This window comes from Lactuca sativa, chromosome 1 (assembly GCF_002870075.4).
Source record: "Lactuca sativa cultivar Salinas chromosome 1, Lsat_Salinas_v11, whole genome shotgun sequence".
NCBI lineage: Eukaryota > Viridiplantae > Streptophyta > Magnoliopsida > Asterales > Asteraceae > Lactuca > Lactuca sativa.
In genome coordinates, this window is record NC_056623.2 from 6,697,346 (window position 1) to 6,704,092 (window position 6,747).

Genomic DNA, 6,747 nt, shown 5'->3' on the forward strand with positions numbered 1-6,747 from the left:
ACAAAATCGGTCTTTTCTGGCCATGAAATTTGGGGATGTCACAAAATAAGAGGCTTCATATGATGTGAAGGGAATTGCATCTATAAAATATGGAAGAAAACAATGAAAGTGGCGCTATCTATCTAGAGCTCACTATATATATATATATATATATATATATATATATATATATATATATATATATATATATATATATATATATATATATACTATAATAAATGAAGATCAATTTTGCCACATGTCAATCTCTCATAAGTTTTGATACTTGTCAATTTGTGATATTTTTAAAATAAAATAAAATCCACATGTCAATTTCTAGAGTTTTCAATTTTTAAAATTAAAGTCACATAATATTTACATGTATATATGTAAAGTATTAAATATAGTAAATGTGATAATAAATTGCAATTAATATGTTTTTTATTCCTTATTTCAAAATTTTATTTTAAAAAATATTTATTGTTTACATTTTGATATTTGATCTTTTTTTTAATCAACCCGTGTATTACACGGGTTTTACACCTAATATATATATTAGAGTAAATTACACGAATGATCCCTATGGTTTGGTATAATTTATGTGTTTGGTCTCTAACTTATTTTTTTAACTCGGAAGGTCCCTAATATTTGTTTTTGTTACGCGTTTGGTCCCTATTATTTGTTTTTGTTACGCATTTGGTCCCTATCTTACTTAAAAATACTATTATTTAAATATGGAAAAATTGTGGGGTAGGTAAGGTAAGGTGATGGGGGTGGGGTTGGAGGTGTGTTTATTTAAATAAATTAAAAAATAAATGGCAAAATAGTCTTTTTAGGTAAGACAGGGACCAAACGCGTAACAAAAACAAACACTAGGGACCTTCCGAGTTAAAAAAATAAGTTAGGGACCAAACACGCAAATCACCCTAAACCATAGGGACCATTCGTGTAATTTACTCTATATATTACTTATAAGAAAACCTTTGGTTTCTAACAAATGGACACGTCATCTTGAGAAGAATCCATGTATGGATCCGGATCTTCTTTCGGGTCGGGTCTATTATTGTCCATTTTTATTTAAAAACAACAAAAAAGACATGTTACTGATTTTTTGACCCTCACGGGCTCACACATGTATCCCACCGTTTCAATCGTCTATTCATATTTTGAACACCTATATCCCACCATATGGCTTTCCCACCACTTTCACTTCCTTCCTCAAGAAAGCCTTTTCTCTCCCATTTTTTTTATACCTCACAGGTAATCCGACTAGATTGTATAGCTCATGAGACATCCCCTTCTATCTGAATCTTTTTTCTCTTTGAAACGATGTTGGTTTATGTTTTTTGAGTATGTCACTTCTCCGGCGATTTTAGTAAGCCCCCTCTGTAACTCGAACTGCCCTCTGTTGCTTGCTTATCACATAACACAATCACAAATTAATCAATCAACCATGGTGCTATTGCTACCTGGCTCATTACCGTTTCTCCTCTTCACTCTATCTATCTCCACACTAACCCTAAAGAGCCCCTGGTCATCTCTCTCGGCCACCACCTCACCACAACCATCACCACCGGCTGTTGTCTCTCCTACGATACTGGCATCATAATACTTCGATTTCTTTAGTTCTTCAACTATGATCTTTGTTTGATATTGAATTGGTATTTCATTGCAACATGAAATTGTGGACAATTTTGCTTCTAATGGGAAAAAACAAGAAACAAAGACCGATTTCCAAATGCTCTTCAGTTTCGATTTTAGGGCTTTTGGTTCTTGGCTATTGAGTAAAGGTAATAACTCTTTTTTTAATTCCTATGCTTTTTATTTGTTTGTTTTCTTTAATCTTGTTTCGATTGAGGATTTTGCCATCTCATTTCTCCGTGTTGTTTTCCCTAATTAGGAATGCTCCAAAGTACATGGACAAGATTTGAAAAATGAAGATGCGGATGTTCTGCTTGCCACTTTTGGATCCTCTTTTACCACCACCTTTCCTTAATTGGCTGAGTCACCCTCTTGACTTCCCCGTCACGCAGACTCCATCTTTCTTCTGTATTTAAGGTACTTATATAATTTTGGTAAGGTTTATGCGATTTTTTCTTTGTTCTTGTACGCTTGTTTCCTCTGCCAGCACCACATGCTTTGTTTTTCCGCCCATATCGTTGCCTCCTTCATAAGCTGGTCAACTTGTTGCCTGCCTGTTCTCTATCCCTTTCTTACTCAAGAAGATGTAAACGCCTATTTATTATTATTATTATTATTATTATTATTATTATTATTATTATTATTATTATTATTTTAATTTTGTGTTCAGTTCCTTGTTTACATCTATAGTTTGATGTTTTATTGATTGTTTTATACCTAAGTACAATTCTCTGTTAAAATGTTTGTTTTTTTAGATTCTGTGTTCTTCTGTGTGGATTGGGTTAACATTTGAAAGAAAATTTTATGATGCATTCCAACTACTCGATGAAATGCTTGAACCAATTTTCTGGATTTTCATTCTAATTTGTTATTATCCCGTGCATATTAGATTATATTAGATCATACTTAAATCATTATGTTCTTGAATACGTTGTAAACTTCAATGTATGTGACGCCCATATAAAGTCTAAGATATTGAGGGTTATGTGCAACTTCATTAAACTAATTTGGATTTTCATTCTAATTTGTTATTATCCCGTGCATATTAGATTATATTAGATCATACTCAAATCATTATGTTCTTGAATACGTTGTAAACTTCAATGTATGTGACGCCCATATAAAGTCTAAGATATTGAGGGTTATGTGCAACTTCATTAAACTAAAAAGAGTAACGAATAGTTATGTTGAATTGACTATAATTGTAGTAAAAGAGAATTGACTATAATTGCAACTTCATTTCTACAGTGGTTGCGTCTTTTTGTTAGGTCAACCTATTGGAATAAGTTAACATGTCGGTATATCTTTATTCTTCTCCTTCTATGTTTTTTTAGTGAATTAACTCAATTTAGGCTCTTGACTTTGATGTCACCGTGTATGGCTTTACCATAAAATTTCCTTTCTATTTATGCTCTTTTACTAATTTAACATGTATTTTATGAAAGCAAAGGAATAAATAATGATTTTTTATGTTTCGGTAAATCCAGAGTACGCAAAAGATGGATATCCAGTAATAAGATTACAAGCAGATGGAATATGTCATCTATAAATTGATTGCGTTCTTGATTTTCATGAAATATGTAATGATGGAGATGGACTTCTACCTTCCATTTTGATGGTTTGTTTCAATTCCTCATTTTTAAATTCGTTTATCTTTTTATTAATTAGTGTTGGGTTTTGCCACATGTCAAGAAGCTATCAACAATAAAAGTGTTTATTTTGTCCCAACTTATTTGAGAATTTGGTACTATGCGAAAGTATAAGAGCAATTTTGTGATTGCATATCGTTGGCGGATATCTAATTCATTATTCTGTTGGTTATAGCTATGCAAATTGATATCTTTGTGACAACACACCAAGGATTGCATTTCGTTTTCCTTAATCTTGGGTAAAGCTTAGTCAGTAAGTAGTGGTGAAAAGAGAATTGATGGTGGCATGAGGGTTGTCTGACGTGTGGGGGTGTATGTGTAATTGAAGGGGAGATGAAACGACATGATGGATGGTGCTACACCTAAAACACACCAAAGATGAGGTGGTCATTTGTATCGTAATCTCTCAGCTCCTTGACACTTGCTTTATATTGTATATCCTTGTATTTCCACCTTATACAAATTTGTCTATATATAAACCATCTTGGAAATTATCCTAAATGAAAAGAAGTGGCAATGCATTTTCATTTCTTTGTGTGTTGTAGCATTTTACACATGTTTTCTTTTTCAATTATAGCATCCTGTTAAACAGAGAAAACTTCATCTTTACATCACCTTCTTGCATAATACATGACTGACACTAAGCCGTCGTAAGGACGACCATTAGAATTGCCTAGTATAATATAATATAATAATGAAAGATAAAATAAACGAATGGTAGACAAATTAAAGAAAAAAATGGTTAATTAAGAATCTGATGGCAGTATGTATGCAACTGTTTAAATGCTTGAATTAAGAATCTGATGGCAGTATGGGCAATAGTCTCTAAGGGATACCCTAAGAATGAGATAGGTAACGAACCTCGACTCATCATATAACGATCCATGTCTATCAGGGTTCAATTGTGCCTCTCAGCCACACCATTAAGTTGTGGTGTCCTTGGTGGCGTCAATTGTGAAACAATTCCACATTCTGTAAGATAGTCGTGGAAGTCGATACTAAGATAGTCACCACCTCGATTGCATTGGAGCATCTTTATCTTCCTGCACAATTGATTCTCCACTTCTTGCTTAAACTCTTTGAACTTTTCAAATGTTTCTGACTTATGCTTGATTAGTAGATATACCCATATATGCTATAATCATCGGTAAAAGTCACATAGAAGCGGTTTGCATCCCTTGTGGTGGATCTAAAGGGTCCACACACAACTGTATGTATGAGATCCAATAATCCCTTACCCTTCTCACACGAGCCAGTGAAGGATGACTTAGTCATCTTTCCATGTAAACAAGACTCACACGTGTCATCCGACCTAAGGTCAAATGACTCCAAAACTCCATCCTCTTGGAGTTGGGCTATGCGTTTCTTGTTGAAATTTCCAAGACAATGCCATAAGCATGCCTTCTCCAAACCATTGGACGAATCAATGTGCAACATATTATTTCCTAAGTTGTCTAGAACCATCACAGTTTCATATATACCATTACAAGACAATGCTTCAAAATAAAATTTACCATTCAAGAAAGCATTAATAGAACCATTTTCATTATCAAACGAAAATCCAAAACCTTGTTTATACAAACCATGAAAAGAAATAATGTTCCTCGTCATTTCTGACGAGTAGCAACAATCGTTCAAATCTAATCCTAACCCACTACTAAGCAATAAAGAATAAACTCTTATCTTGGTGACAGGCGACGATATCCTATTCCCCATGATCAAGTTTATCTTCCCTTGCTCCACATCCCTACTTCTTCTTAGACCCCGCAAATAAGAAAAAATGTGAAAACCACATCATGTATCAAGGACCTAAGAACTAGCATGTGATGAGTTATTGGATTTAATTGTATAAATACCTGCGAAGGTGGGATTTATCTTCCCATCCTTGATTTCCTGCAGATATTTCGAGCAACTTCGTTTCCAGTGCCCCTTTTCATGACAATGGAAGCACTCTGCATCCTTTGGATTAGTAGAAGGAGTAGCAGAACCGCCTTTGGTTCCACTAGAAGAGGATCCATCATGGGAATTTCCCTTGTGGTTCTTAGAAGGAGCCTTCCTCTTCTTTCCCTTCTCTTGTCCAATAGCCAAGACAAGGGCAACAACAGTAGGAGTTGATGCGATAGCTTTGCCTTTCAAGCCAGTTTCAACAGTTCTCAACAACCCTTGAAGTTTGCTCAAGGTCACTTCATCCTTGTTCATATGATATATCATCTTGAACTGCTCATAAAAAGGAGGTAATAAAGTGGAGGATTATATCAATGGCCAACTCTTCATCGAAGTTGACGTTCAACTTGAGCAAACGATCCACGTATCTTTGCATTCTTTACAAGTGGCTCGTGATGGACTCTCCATCATTCATTTTGGTTGTGATTAATGAGGCAACAATCTCGTACCTTTCTTGGCGTGTACTTTGATGGTACTTTTCCATCAAATCTTGGTACATGTCATAAGGCCAGAAGTCCTCGTAGAAATTTTGAAGCTCGAGAGTCATAGTGACTATCATAATGCAGGACACCTTTGTTTATTCATTGCATTTGGCCCTATACTCGTTGATCTCTTCGGGTGTAGCAGTGTTTTCATTGATCTCGACGAGTTCCTTATCGAGAATCTCTTTCTTGTCCTCGCACCTTAGGGCCATGTGAATGTTGTGAATCCAATCATTGAAGTTGGACCCATCAAAAGTGACCCTCCCACGAATGCCCAGAAGAGAAAGTGGGTTGAAGGAGTTGTTGTTGGAGGAGTTTGAGCCTGAGATATGAAAAAGAAGAAGAACAAGTTTTGATTAGAAATTGATTCCTTAATATAACAACCAAATGAGATATTAAGGCTAGGACCCAACACAATTATTTACAATTCAGAAGAGGGATGACGTAATCTAATTGAAAATAATTTGAAGGTAGGTAAATGACGATTTACCAATTTCACCACCAAAAAAACGAAATTTTAAAAGAATTAACTTTTATGAAATTCCTAGATCTTTTGAGAATCATTAAACTTTTCAATGGCATGTTTAATCTCGATTATGCCCTTCAAGTTTGCGACTGGGATATCGCTGATCGCAAACAAGGTGTGAATAACAATGCAAATATGCTTGGTACTCTCGATGCCATTTATCACCAAATCAATGTGTCGATTAGCCACACACGCTCCATTGATCTATGATAAACATCGAACTACCCTTTTCCACCTTTGTTAGTCCCAAATTAGTGTGTCGATTAACCACATACGATTCACTAACGACTTGGCAAGGTGCAAAGTGCAATTTCATGGAATAACATCATTTTCACAGTTTTCCTAAAGTAACTAAGATTGGGAATTTATGAAAACATTTAGTTACTTTGTAATATTCATTATACTTATTAATAAAGAATTAGTTGTCCTATCCTACCTGTTCGGCTAACGACCCTCCACCAATCAAGGAAGCTGTGGTTGAGAGTGGACACCCATTCAACCGCTATTTTATAGACAGTTTCCTTAT

General features: G+C 34.9%; 1 long non-coding RNA gene across 1 annotated transcript; it reads left to right on the forward strand.

The window, feature by feature from the left end:
- Positions 1–1,109: 1,109 nt before the first annotated feature.
- On the forward strand, positions 1,110–3,798 carry LOC111875975 (uncharacterized). Its single transcript, XR_002844870.3, has 4 exons — positions 1,110–1,769; positions 1,880–2,037; positions 3,108–3,238; positions 3,445–3,798. It is a non-coding gene; the product is annotated as an uncharacterized LOC111875975 (long non-coding RNA).
- Positions 3,799–6,747: the final 2,949 nt, after the last annotated feature.